At 47.1% G+C, this 14,370-nt stretch overlaps 1 protein-coding gene across 1 annotated transcript in view; it reads left to right on the plus strand.

The window, feature by feature from the left end:
- The first annotated feature begins 792 nt into the window (after window positions 1-792).
- Window positions 793-14,370, plus strand: part of LOXL2 (lysyl oxidase like 2) — a 104,575-nt gene continuing 90,997 nt past the window's right edge. Inside the window, exon 1 of the mRNA XM_059926872.1 lies at window positions 793-975. The gene's annotated coding sequence lies outside the window, so the exon portion shown is untranslated. The remainder of the gene's footprint in view (window positions 976-14,370) is intronic.

Genomic DNA, 14,370 nt, shown 5'->3' on the forward strand with positions numbered 1-14,370 from the left:
TTGCTCTTGCTTAGGAAGCCCTGGGAATCTCCTTAGAGGGCTCCCCCAGCCCGCATGACCCCCTCACTTTGCCCCCAGTGTGAGCCTCAGAGCCAGGCATGGAATGTCCTTCTGCACGACATGCACCCTTAGCTGTATCGGGTTCAGGCCCCTGATCGCAGGGCTTGCTAACCCCGGCCCTGCCAGGTGGGGAAGGACCTTAGAGGTCACTGAATCCAAAGCCTTTAATTTACAAAGGAGAAAACGGATTCTCAGAGAGAGAGGCTCGATCTGCTGGAAGAAAGGGGGCTGTTTGTAGTCGCCTCCAGAAAATGCTTTGCCCGTAGAGGAGAAACCCAGGAGAGGTAGATGAAAGTATCTGAACTCTTTCAGTCATCAGTTTTTATTGAGCGTCTACTACGTGCCAGGCAGTGCTGGGCTCTCTGGATACGGAGATGGGTTAGGCACGAACCCTATTGCTGGTGGATAAGGACACCGAAGGGTTAAATTCCGGGAGCTCGGCGGCGGGGCGGGAATGGTGGTTGGGGGTGGGGGGGCGTGTAGAGGAATCTCTCAGAGGAAAAGCCCTCTCCGTAGCTTCTCAGGCGCCGGAAACCTGGGCGAGAAAAGCCTGGGAAGGGCTGCCCCGCAGGCACGCAGCCTCCCCCGCACAGCCCCCCCGGGCAGGGGAGCTGCCGCTCTCGAATTACAACAAAAGGGGCAGGAGGCCGGGCCTGCTGCGGTGGCCGCCTTCAGGGAAGGGGGTGGGTCCGGGGAGGGGTTTGCGGTCCGACGCTGGTTAAAAGTGCCGGGAAAAGGGTTGGGGAGCGACTCCAGCCGGCGGCTTCCTAAACTTGGAGACAGATTTCTCCAACGGCCGGAGAAGTCGGCTCGCCCCCCTCTGCTCGGGAAAGGGGCTCCGCGGCGACGGGCGCAGAGAGGGGCCACCGTGGAGAGCCTGGCCCCAGCCGAACGAGTGCGCACACCTGCTGACAAGTAAGAGCAATGCCTGCGCCTCCCCCTCCCCACGGCGGTTCGCGGGAAAGCGGGGGTCCCGGTGGGCTCTCCAGGCTCCGCTCCCCGCGCGTCGCCTCTCAGCAGTGCTTGGGGTTCCCGGGAGCTGAGAGGCGGGCATACAGAGCGAAGGCTCCTTGCTCGGAGACGCGAGGACGTGCAGGCTAACGGGTCCCGCTCCCGACTCGGGCGGACCCACCCAGCCCCACCTCGCCTGAATCCGGAGAGCGCACGGAGCAGGGGCGCCCCCGGGAGCTGGGCGCTCAGTTCGTGGCTCGCCAGGGACGCCTGCGACCAGACAAGACAGAGTCAGACGAGACCCGGTGCGTGCTAGGTGCCTAGGAGGGTACAGCGTGGAGCCACGGACACCGGGGGCTGCGCTGGTGCCAGGAGTTCTGGCTTTTGAGGATGCGGAGCGCGCGGGGGACGAGGGCGCATTGGGGTATCTCCGGAGCTGTGGCTTTGGGGATGTGGAGCGCACGGGGCTGGGGGTGGGGGTGGGGAATGGGGGCTAGTGAATGTAGGAGCGCCCTGAGTCCGGTGGGCGGAGAGGCGCGGTCCGCACCTCAGGTATTCATTCCTGGCTGGTCAGGGTACCAGGAAACCTCTCCCGCCGATTATCAAGGGGAGGTCCTGGAGTAGAAAAGAGCCAGCAAAGGCGAACCCATGGATTGTCCACGCAGGATCGCCCCGGGGCTAATCCTGGTTTTACGCAGATACTCCTTCTGTCTTCAGTGCCCGCAACTTTTACGCAGGCGCTTTGAACACCGCGCTTCCGCCCCGCCCCACCCCCCAACCCGCCGCCCAGCCAACCCCCCATCTGGAGCCCTCTGGAGTAGCTGCCTGCCAGAGGTGTCGCTGTAAATCAGCGCCGGAATAGAAATGATTGGAAGAAACAGGCGAGATTCCTACTTCGTCATCCCTCACCCAGCCCGGGAAAGACCACCAAAAGCCAGCGAGGGTGGGGCGAGGGGACGCGGCGAAACACCACGGGGGAGGGGACTGAACTCCTGGCTAGGAAACCTCGAGTCTTGATGAGAGGAGAGAGAGGAATGAAAGAAACATGCCCCAAATTAATTTCGTCGCCTGAAATCTTAGAACTGCGGAGATCTTCAAATCGGTCCAAGGGATTCTTTTTGCGAAAAGGGAAAAGTGCTGAAGCTCAAGGCTTCTAGGTTAGTCGGGGTGGAGATTCGAATCCGTATCCCCTCCTCCAGGCCCCGCTCCTACCCCACCGCTAGCCTGTCTGTCCCGGACCCCCAAAAGGCCGTTCTTCACCATTGGTGGAATTATTTCGTTATTTATGGTGTATTGTGTACTTAATGGTCAGGGATGGGGCTTAGGACGAAGTCGAAGTGCTCATTTCCCTGATCAGTTCCCAGATGAACGACTGACTCCCTGGACTCTCCCTTAGCTAAATTATTCATCTCCCGCCCCCCCTTTGTCCTGTTCTCCTTCCTGGTCCCTAGTATCTGTCCCTGGAGTGACCATCAAACCCATGTGTGTGCCTCTCCGTGACTTTGTGCTAAAAAGTGATTTGGTCTAAGGCCACTTAGCCATTAAGTGGCAAAGCTGAATAGGAAACTTAAGCCTGAAGACAAAGCATCCACTTGACGTACAGGTTGGCTGACATTTTGGTGCATGGCAGACGGGAGAGTCTACGAAGATGTTTTCATCTACCTCCTTTACAGCTGTGCTCCTTGCCTGGCCTCTCCTGGCCTTTTCCCAAATTCTTGTCCTCTGACCCCTGGATGACCAATGTACAAGGGCCTTGTGAACGAGACAGATTTTCTGTGCTTCTGGCGGTGACCATTAGTGAAGCTTTCTAGTGTCCTAGAAAATTCTACACTGTTTATTTAAACATTTTTTTATTCGGAAAAATTTCAAATATAAACAATAGTAGGGAGAAGGCCCCCATATACTTCTCACTCAGCTTCAACAGTTATTGACATTTTGCCACACTTGCTTCATCTACCCCTTTCTTATTTCTTTTTCAGGGAAGTATTTTAAAGCAAATCCGAGACATAAAATCATTTCATTCTTACATATTTCAGTGTGACCTCTAAAAATATTAAATAACCATTATGCCATTAATATACTTAAGAAAATAAACAATAATTCTTTGGTATCATCTAATACCTAGTCCATATTCAAATTTTTTTTCCCAATTTTCCCCCAAATGTCTTTTTACAGTTGACCGGAGTTCTGTTGATTTGTATAATTTATGTTCATTGTATGTTATTCTTTTCAAACCACTTTTCTTTTCTTTTTTTTTTTTTTTTTTTAAAATAAATTTATTTATTTATTTATTTATTTTTGGCTGTGTTGGGTCTTCGTTTCTGCGCGAGGGCTTTCTCCAGTTGCGGCGAGCGGGGGCCACTCTTCATCGCGGTGCACGAGCCTCTCACTATCGTGGCCTCTCTTGTTGCGGAGCACAGGCTCCAGACGCGCACGCTCAGTAGTTGTGGTTCACGGGCCTAGTTGCTCCGCGGCATGTGGCATCTTCCCAGACCAGGGCTCGAACCCGTGTCCCCTGCATTGGCAGGCAGATTCTCAACCACTGCGCCACCAGGGAAGCCCCTCAAACCACTTTTCTGTCACTGTGTTATTTGATTCTTACAACTTCCCACTAAAGAGCGAGGTGGGTTTTGTTGAATTCATTTTACAGTTGAGTAAACTGGCCAACAGATAAGCTGTCCAGATGGCACAGTTGGTGACTGGCCTAGCCAGGACTTGACCCAGCAGCCTTATTCCTGGGCAGTGGTGGTTCTGTTTCTCGGTGCTGTCATGGAATATAAGCTGTGCTCTGACGCATTCATCCTGGCTCTGGCTTCATCCTGGGCTTATCACTTCCTATACACCTGCTATCAGAAATCCCAGTGTAAATACTGAGTAATTGGCCATTTGGTGCTGGAGGTAAATCAGCTGCAAAGTCAGGAAACCTGGGCTTATTTCCCAGCTTCTTGTAAAACTGTAGGAAAGCAACTCACCTCTCGAGAACTCAGGGTGCCCCTCTCTGAACTAGGAGCCGTCATCCTTCTCCATTCTCTGGCTCCTAGTTCTGAAAGTAGGGTGAGCCAAATGACTGGAGTTGGAATTCCTGGAAGAGACAAAGGGCCCAGAAAGAAATCTCACTGAGAACAATTACCCCTCACTGATCATTGCCCAAGTATTCTGGCAGCTGGCATCTTTAGTTGGAGGCAGCTAAATTCTATAGCAGAGGAGAGGCTCCCCTCTGAGGTTCTTCATTTATGGACAACTTTGTTTATTCTGCTGTTGTCTGATGAGGATATAGGACACCAGAACTTTTTACTTTTAGCATTTTTACTACTTGTGTTTATTTGCTTTGGAAAGGGGTGATAACGAAGTCGTTTTTACATCTTATTAATGAGACTCATGAATTGGAATTCTCCTTCCTTGGCTGGCTGTGTGGGAAAAAGGAATCTCTTATTTCTTGATGCCTAGATTTTCTGCTCTCATGTTCATTGCCCTGAAACAGACATTGAATAAACAGACCTTCCACAAAACAGCCAGTTAGGGAGAGAGAAACTGTTTGCTCCAAACCCATTATTCAACCGTAGGAACTCCAAAGGGACAAAGCATTACCCTTTAACCACACCATCCTCTGGCATCCATGAATTCTCTTCCCCCACAGCTAAAAGGCTGTCTCCATGGGGGTAGAATTTCTAGGTGATTCCATGTCAGCAGCTGCTGTGGCTTTCTTCCTTTTACAGTTTTGGGAGCTTTAGGAGGTATAGTTTCCCTCTCCTGGGGTTGCCTGGGTTCAGAAGGACAGCTTGTAATGACTATTGTTCATTTCCCTCTGGAGAAGGGCATTGTGGTCAGTCTGCATGTCAGTGTCACACAGTCCCACCTGTACTCCAGACCCGGGGGCCATGAGACCTCAGATGAAGCAGCCGCAGCCTGTCCTGCTCCAGACCCATAGAACCAGCAGGAATGGCAATCGTGGGCCAGCAAAAGGAGAGCCAACTCGATGCCCAGAGAGACAGATCCGCAGCAATGCACTACTTACCTTCTAAGCCTCTGCCCTGTCTAGGTTGAAGCGAGTCTTCAGACCTTCTCATTCCTAGTCATTCGAGCTGTCCTCCTGCAGGAGGTGTGTGTGACCCGCCAGGAGCCCAGCCCAGCCAGGTGTGCTGGCCCATCTTCCCCCCGCCACCAGCATCAGAGATGTCTTTAGGCACCAGAACCAGCCTTTCAGAATAGGCACTTGTTCAAGGGTGATAAAGCATGATGGGGACAGTTCAGATAAGACGTCCATCCAGAGTTTTAAAAACTCTTTTGCACTTCCCTTGGCAGAAAGAGTATACCCAGATAAGTGTGTGTGGTACATATGGGTGTAGAGTGAGAACGAAGTCAGCAGATGATGATGTGATTAGAATCACAGTTACTAAGTTCTCCTTGCCCAAGGCTTTTTGATCCCTTCACTTGAAACACCTATAGTATTATAATATGGTACGCGAATGATGATAACATTTTCTTTTTAGTTTTTTCGTGTCGGAACTTGATAGACAAGCAGACGCAGCTGCACCCAGGGCTGTCCCATGGCAATGGCTCCCATATGTCTTTTTTGATGCGTCGCCAACATGATGCTAAGAGCATCTTCTGAAAAAATAATGCCACTTTCCTATATAGCATATGCTTTATGAGAAGATAACTTTTGTCGACGACTTGCGGACAGCTCTAATTTGCTCCGTTTCTTTGTTCTTCTTGAACTTGGGTCCATGAACATCCCCCACCCCCAGCCTTGTCCCTGGGGCACCACGGATGTCCCGAGATAAACATAGCACAGCTTTCCAGAGTGCCTGCATGACTCATGACCTAGTAAGGAGGATATTTTTCTAAACATAAACGTAAAACTCTTCTAAAACAAACACAAAGATAAATTTGAGTAAAGTACCTTTTTAAAGTACCCCTCTCCCCAGAATAACAGACGTAAGTAAAATGGCACCAAGCCTAAGTATACGACACTGGATGAACTTTCGTTTCGCTTTATTGTGGTAAAATATACGTAACATAACACTCACCGTTTTAACCATTTTTAAGTGCACAGTTCAGGGGTGTTACATACATTCACATTGTTGTGCAACCATCACCACTGTCTGTTCCAGAATTTTTTCATCTTCCAAAAATGAAACTCTGCACCCATTAAACACTGACCCTCCATTCTCCCACCACCTTGGCAAGCCCCATTCTACTGTCTGTCTCTATGATTTGGATAACTCTAAATACCTCATATAAATGGAATCATACACTGTTTGTCTTTTTGTGACTTGCTTATTTCACTTAACATATCGTCTTCAACTTTGTGTTGTAGCATGTGTCCGAATTTTCTTCCTTTTTAAGGCTGAATGATATCCCATTGTGTGTATATACCACATTTTGTTTATTCGTTCATCTGTCCACTTGGGTTGCTTCCACTTTTGGCTATTGGAAATACGTTGCTATGAACGTAGGTGTACAAATACCTGTTCTGGATGAACTTTTACAAGATGAACATGCCCTTGTAACAAGCACCTAGATCAAGAATAGGACATTACCTAGAGGGCACGGAATTAAAGGCAAAGCAGGAGATTACAAATACCTTTCATGCCTGCATGTGGCTGCTTCCACTACACCTCAGGGTCTTGGGAGTGGATGTTCATTTTGTCTACCGTGAGATGGTTTAGAAGAGATTTTTGAAAAACACAATTTATAATCTGAGAGGCAGCAAGATTAGTTGTGAGATTTAAGCAACCTCTTTCCTTAAAATGTCTAGGGAAGATAATACAACATATTTGGGGTTTGCAGTTGCAGCTATATTAGGACATCACCACTAAGTATTATTCTTCCAGGCTCTCCCTGGGCTGAAGAGGTTTGCATCCACCTGGAGAACTCCTACTCTTTCGTCAGCTTCTGCTGGATCATGAGTTTCTTTTTTTCTTTTCTTTTGGCCTTGCCACATGGCTTGTGGGATCTCAGTTCCCCGACTAGGGATTGAACCCGGGCCACAGCAGTGAAAGCCTGGGATCCTAACCACTAAGCCACCAGGGAACTCCGTGGATCACAAGTTTCAATCCATGAGTGAAAAATTCTGTGGCCACGTCCTGCCTTCCTGCCCTCCTTTCCTTCCTTCCTCCTTCCCTTCCCACCTGGTGCTCTCTCTTAACTAAAATGATTTATGGGTGACTTTCTAGTTGCCAGACACTCTGCCAGTCTCTGTAAGAGACAAAAATGAGTAAGACATGATATTTGACATGTGCATTTACAAATAAATCATCAGTCAAGAATGATATTCTGATTCCTGGCAACCAACTCCATGGTGCCTACCTGGTGCCAACAGCAGCCTCAGAGCATAGCCAAAGAATGTGTGGAGTTTGGGCTTGTTGCAACACACAAAGCGGGGAAGACAGCCCATCAGGTGATCTGGAATTGCTCTAGCATGCCCATAACCAAATTGTAAGAATAATTTTTTAAAACTTGTAAGCTGCCTTGAGTTCAGATGCTCTGTCTGAGAGCCCTCAACTAAACGTGAGGTTTAGGGACCATTTTAATGATTTAAGAAGAAAAAACTAAAATTCAGACGTCCATGAAACCCCGTGAGTTCTCTTATCCTTTTCACTGTTAATTTTCTTAAATTGATATTCCCCAGGTGTTTTTTCTTCAGGAGGCTCTCAAAGCCACGCCCACCTCCCCACCCCACTATCAACCCCCTATGTCATCTGTTACCCCAACGTCATGATGTTGCAACGTCATGGTACCCCAGCATCTTCTTTGCCTGGAGAGTTGCTAGTTTCCTATCTGGACTCTTTTCCCTTGGTCTTAACCCATGGGAGGCCATCCTTTATCCAATAGGCACAGTGATCTTTCTAGTGCAGAGGTTGGTAAACTTTTTTCTCTAAGAGCCAGATAGCCAATATTTCAGACTTAATGGGTCCATACGATCTTTTTCTCAACTTGGCTGTTTTAGTGGGAAAGCAGCCATAGACAACAAGAAATGAGCATGGCTGTGTTCCAATAAAAGTTTATTTCTAAAAACTTCACAGATTTGGCCCAAGGGCTGTAGTTCACTGACTCCTGCTTTCAATCACAAATCTTCCCCCCTTGCCCTCCCACTTACCTATTGTTGGCTCCTCATCCCCAAAATGAAAACTCAACATTTGTTGGCATGGTATTCAAGTTTCCTCATGGCCCTCTCCTTGCTTCTCCAAGCTCACCTCTTCCACCTCTCCTCACCCCACCCACTCTGCCAGCCCTTCCACTTTTCATCTTGCAACTCTGAACCCCACACAGGTCTCAGAACATCCTGTGTTATTTCAGACCTGCCTGGAATGATCTCCCTTCCCCACCAGTGACCTGTCAAACTCCTACTTCCCTTCGAAACCTGCCCAGGTGTCAACTCTCTAAAGCTTTCCCTGTTCCTCATCTCTAATTGTAATCACTGCCTTCCCAGTTCTATTTCTGTACCTATTTCTGTACTCTTTTTGCTTCTCTAAATATACTGTGAACTCCTGGAGGGCAGAACCCATGTCAAATTCATCTTTGAATTCCAGTGCCTAATACAATGCTTGCCATGTAACAGATGCTTAGTAAGTAGATACTACTAAACTGAAGTGTCAGTTAAATAGATTCTTTTTTTAATAGCTTAATTGAGATATAATTCACATACTATACAGTTCACCCATTTAAAGTGTTCAAGTCAATGGATGTTGGTATATTCACAGATATATGCAACCATCACAAAGAGAAACCTGTATACTTTAGCCATTGCCTCTTCCTCCTCCCCTCCCCCTACTCCCACCCCTAAACAGCCACTGATCTACTTTCTGTCTCTACATTGCCAATTCTGGATATTTTATATAAAGGAACTATATGATATATGGTCTTTTTTGTCTCGCTTCTTTAATTCATATGATGTTTTGAAGTTTCACCCATGTAGTGGCATGTATCCACACTGCATTCCCTTTTATGACCCGATAATATTCCATTGTGAGGATACACCACATTTTGTTTATCTGTTCACTGTTGATGGACATGTGGGTTGTTTCTACCTTTTGGTGATAATGAACAGCACTGTTATGAATACTTGTGTACAAATTTCTGGTTGAACATTTGTTTTCACTTCTCTTGGGTATGTAAGTAGGAGTGGAATTGCTGGATCATATGATAATACTTTGTTTAACTTTTTGAGGAACTGCCAAACTGTTTTCCACAGTGGCTGCACCATTTTATATTCCATCCAGCACTGTATATGAGGCTGCCAATTTCTCCACATCTTCACCAACTTAAAAAAAAAAATTATAGCCATCCTAGTGTGTGTGAAGAGGTATCTCATTGTGGTTTTAATTTGCATTTCCCTAATGACTAATGATTTTAAGCATGTTTTCATGTGCTTGTCAGTTATTTGTATGTCTTCTTTGGGGAAATGTCTATTCAAGTCTTATGCCCATTTTTAAATTGGACTGCTTGTCTTTTGTTATTGAATTTTAAGAGTTTTTATATATCCTGGATACTAGACTTTTGTCAGATATACGATTTACAAATATTTTGTCCCATCTATGGGTGGTCTTTTCACTTTCTTGATATTTTTTTTTTCTCGGTTCACATCACATTTACTCAACATTTATTCTGTGCTGGGCTCAGGGGATCCAGAGATGTATCTGCCCTCCACTGCTGCTGCTCTAGTTCATGAAGCATCTTGATAGTGTCCTTTGATGCACAAAAGTTTGTAATTTGTATGAAGTCCAATATAGGTATTTTTCAATTTGTTGCCTGTGCTTTTGGTGTCATATCTTAGAAGCCATTGCCAAACCCAACATCATGACTATTTACCCCTGTGTTTTATTCTAAGAGTTTTACAATTTTAGCTTTTATATTTAGGTCTTTGGTCCATTTTGAATTAATTTTTGTAAATGGTGGGAGGTAAGGGTCTAACTTCTTTCTTTTACATGTGGCTATGCAGTTACTCCAGCATTATTTTTTGAAAAGACTGTTCTTTCCCCATTTAATGGTCTTGGTACCCATGTCCAAATCAATTGATCGTAGATATATGAGTTTATTACTGGACTCTCAATTCTATTCCATTGATCTATATGCCTGTTTTTGTGCCAGTATCACCCTGTCTTGATTACCATTGCTTTGTAGTACCTTTTGAAATCGGGAAGCGTGAGTCCTCCCACTTTGTTCTCCTTTCTCAGAATTGTCTTGGCTGTTCTGGGTCCCTTACAATTCCGTATGAATTTTAGAATCAGCTTGTCAATTTCCATGGCAAAGTCAGTTGGGATTCTGATAAGGATTGTGATGAATCTGTAGATCAATTTGTATTCTCATCTTAACAATATTAAGTCTTCCAATCCATGAACATGGAATTTGAAAAATTTATTTAAATCCTCTTTAATTTCTTTCAACAATGTTTTATCATTCACTGAGTATAAATTTTGCATGTCTTTTGTTAAGTTTATTCCTAAGTATTTTATTCTTTTTGATGCTATCGTGAATGGCATTATTTTCTTAATTTAATTTTTGGATTGTTCTTTGAAGGTGTGTCCACACAGTTAATCTTTGTATATTGATCTGGTATCCTATAACCTTGCTGAATTCTTTTATCAGTTCTAATAGTCTTTTAATATATTCCTTAGGATTTTTTATATATACATATGAGTAGATGCTTAAACACAGGTTTGAAGCTAGTGGATGTCATGATAAGGAAAGTGGAGGCACCCTGTAATTGCCAGTGGGAGCCATGCCGTGTTTGGAGATGCAATAAAATATTAGAATCATTCTAGAAGGAGGTCCAGAAAAGGCTTGCGATCAGCACCAATGACATGGATCAGCTCCAAATGTAGCTGAGAAAGTCTGCCTCCTCAGTAAGAGCAAGAACTTAAGCTCTCTGTGTATATGCCACTACTCTGTGGATGTCAGTATCTTTTTTAAAAAATTTATTTATTTTATTTATTTTTACTTTTGGCTGTGTTGGGTCTTCGTTGCTGCGCGCGGGCTTTCTCTAGTTGCAGCGAGCAGGGGCTACTCTTCATTGCAGTGCGCGGGCTTCTCATTGCGGTGGCTTCTCTTGTTGTGGAGCATGGGCTCTAGGTGCGCTGGCTTCAGTAGTTGTGGCACGCAGGCTCAGTAGTTGTGGCGCACAGGCTTAGTTGCTCTGCGGCATGTGGGATCTTCCCAGACCAGGGCTTGAACCCGTGTCCCCTGCATTGGCAGGCGGATTCTTAACCACTGCACCACCAGGGAAGCCCCTGGATGTCAGTATCTTGACACAGTACCAGCTGGCACTGTGAGCTGAGCCTGGCCAGTGTTGGTGAGGTGGCAGTTGTTACCTGCTGCTATTACTCACTGGGCTTCTGGAAGGGCTTCCAGTGCTTCTATGGACAGCTGAACCCCAGATCATAGGCTCTTAACAAACTTTAGAACAGCACGCCTGCCCCCTCCCCTGGGTCACCAGACATTTCTAGACAAGCCAAAGATATGGCCGTGGCCTCTGTACCAGCTGCTCCTTCCTTCACTGGGCCCTATTCACTGAGGTCTATTTCTCATTGAAGGGGTTCAGGCCTGAAGAACTGGCTGTTGGTTCAGGTCGCATCGCTTGGATGGGAGCTTGGCCTGGAAGCTTCTGGAGATACAGAAGGTGTTTAAAGCCATGGTTGAGTCCTGCTGTGACTAGCGCTCCCTGAGGCATGAAGGAAGCTAAATAGGGAGGGCTTGGGGAGGATGTCACTTAAGAACTGAGCTCCTTGGCCGTTTTGAGGATCCATCTCTTAGAACAGCTAGTTTGGGGAACTCCCTGGTGGCCCAGTGGTTAGGATTCTGTGCTTCCACTCTGCAGGTACAATCCCTGGTTTGGGAACTAAGATCCCACAAGCCACGCCGCATAGCCAAAAAAAAAAAAAAATTTAAAGAAAAGCTGGTTTGTACATTCCCTCCATCCCAGGACTCCCCCCACTCCCCCCCCCCTCGTATGCTCCTCTTACCCCCAACTGTCTGAGCCCCTCTCTACCTCAGTGTCTGTGCCTGGACCAGCCCTCAACACTCCCCCGCTCCAGAGACTTGCATGCAGTGGCCCCATCCCCAAGTACAGTTCCTCCCCTGGAAACAAGACAATGCAATGATTGGATTACTTGACAGATTTGCACACCATTCTGGCCCTGACTTCTGTTCTCCTCCCCTGCCTGCCTTTTATGAATTTTAATATCGCCTTCAAAGTGGCACAGAAATTCGGACCAATTTGGCTACCGACTGTTAGCTCTGAGAAACAGTGTGTCTGAGACTGTGTATGTGTTGGGGGTCAGGGAGGGGTGGGAGGATGGTTAAAACCTGTTACCCAAGTGCCGTGGTAAGAGTGGTCGATGGGTGGGAATTCCCTGGTGGGCCACTGGTTAGGACTCCAAGTTTCCATTGCAGGGGGCCTAGGGTTCGATCCCTGGTTGGGGATCCCACAAGCCTCCTGGTGTGGCCAAAAAAAAAAAAAAGAGTGGTTGAAGAGTGGTTGATGGGTTAAGTGACACTCCTCCTGGAATTTTTCCAGGTTGTTGTGGATTTTATAACTATAATACTTACCACTCATTGAACACAGCTGAGCCAGTCACTGACTGTCCTGGGCACTTGATACATTTTATGGAACCCACTAAAACAGGGGTCCCCAACCCCTGGGCCACCGACTGGTACCTGTTAGGAACCAGGCTGCACAGCAGGAGGTGAGCGGCAGGCGAGTGAGCGAAGCTTCATCTGTATTTACAGCCACTCCCCATCGCTCGCATTACCACCTGAGCTCCACCTCCTGTCAGATCAGCAGTGGCATTAGAATCTCATAGGAGCACGAGCCCTACCGTGAACGGCGCATGCAAGGGATCTAGGTTGCACGCTCCTTATGAGACTTTAATGCCTGATGATCTGAGGTGGGGCTGAGGTCGTGAGGCTAGTGCTGGGGAGTGGCTGCAAATACAGATTATCATTAGCAGAGAGGTTTGACTGCACAGAGACCGTAATAAATCAGTTGCTTGCAGACTTATATCAAAACCCTATCAGTGAGTGGCAAGTGAAAACAAGCTCAGGGCTCCCACTGACTCTGCATTATGGTGAGTTGTATAATTATTTCATTATATATTACAATGTAATAATAATAGAAATAAAGTGCACAATAAATGTAATGCGCTTGAATCATCCTGAAGTCATCCCCCACACTCCCGGTCTGTGGAGAAATTGTCTTCCATGAAACTGGTGCCTGGTGCCAAAAAGGTTGGGGACTGCTGCTCTAAAACCCTGAGACCCTTCTGTATTTGCAGAAGCCAGATTTGAACCTGGGACCACGCTCAGATGCCAGCACCATGTTCTTTCAATTACTGTATGTTATCCTGTAGTCAAACCATAGCTCCATTTTTTTAGGGCGTTGGGGGGGGGGGTGGCTAATTTGAACCCGATGGGCATCCCTGCCTCACTGTGCTTCCTCTGCCTTCAAGCAGTAGCACTGATTTTGGATTTCCCCTGCCCCTTTTTTATGGGCTACAAGCTGTAGAGATAAGATGTGTCTCTTGGGGGCCCTGGGAACTTCCCTGGTGGTGTAGTGGTTAAGAATCCGCCTGCCAATGCAGGGGACAGGGGTTCAAGCCCTGGTCCGGGAAGATCCCACATGCCGCGGAGCAATGAAGCCTGTGCACCACAACTACTGAGCCTGCGCTCTGGAGCCCACGAGTCACAACTACTGAGCCCGTATGCCACAACTACCGAAGTCCGCGTGCCTAGAGCCCATGCTCCACAACAAGAGAAGCCACTGCAATGAGAAGCCCGTGCACCGCCACAAAGAGTAGCCCCCGCTCACCACAACTGGAGAAAGCCCGCGCACAGCAACGAAGACCCAATGCAACCAAAAATAAATAAATAAATAAATAAAATTAAAAAAAAAAAAAGATGTGTCTCTTACAGACACTATATATTTATTTGGCTTTTGCTTTCCCATTCAATCTGAGAGTCTCCAGTGGCACATTTTAAAGTGTTTGAAATTGTACCTTCATCCTCCCCAGGAAACAGCCTGGTCAGAATGAGATTCCACCCAGAGGCAGCGATGGACCGTGGGGAACCCCAATCGGTCACAACAAATTATGCCTGACAAAGGTCTCTTTCTGGAGGCTGAAAAAAATTCAGTTTTGTATGCCTACCTCTGGCCATTTCACCGTGCCCTGAACATTCCCACTCTGTGGCCAGAAATAGACAGGACCAAGGTGGAATCTTTGCCCAGGGGCCAAATGGACCAGCCCTGGCCAAGTGTGGTGTCAGAGTCTGCATTCTTGTCTGAGGTGGTTCAGAAGGGCCCCCTTGTCTCCACCCGTTTCCCTCATTCTCTGAGCACCAAACCCATCCACCCAAGACAGC

This window comes from Balaenoptera ricei, chromosome 6 (genome assembly GCF_028023285.1).
Source record: "Balaenoptera ricei isolate mBalRic1 chromosome 6, mBalRic1.hap2, whole genome shotgun sequence".
NCBI lineage: Eukaryota > Metazoa > Chordata > Mammalia > Artiodactyla > Balaenopteridae > Balaenoptera > Balaenoptera ricei.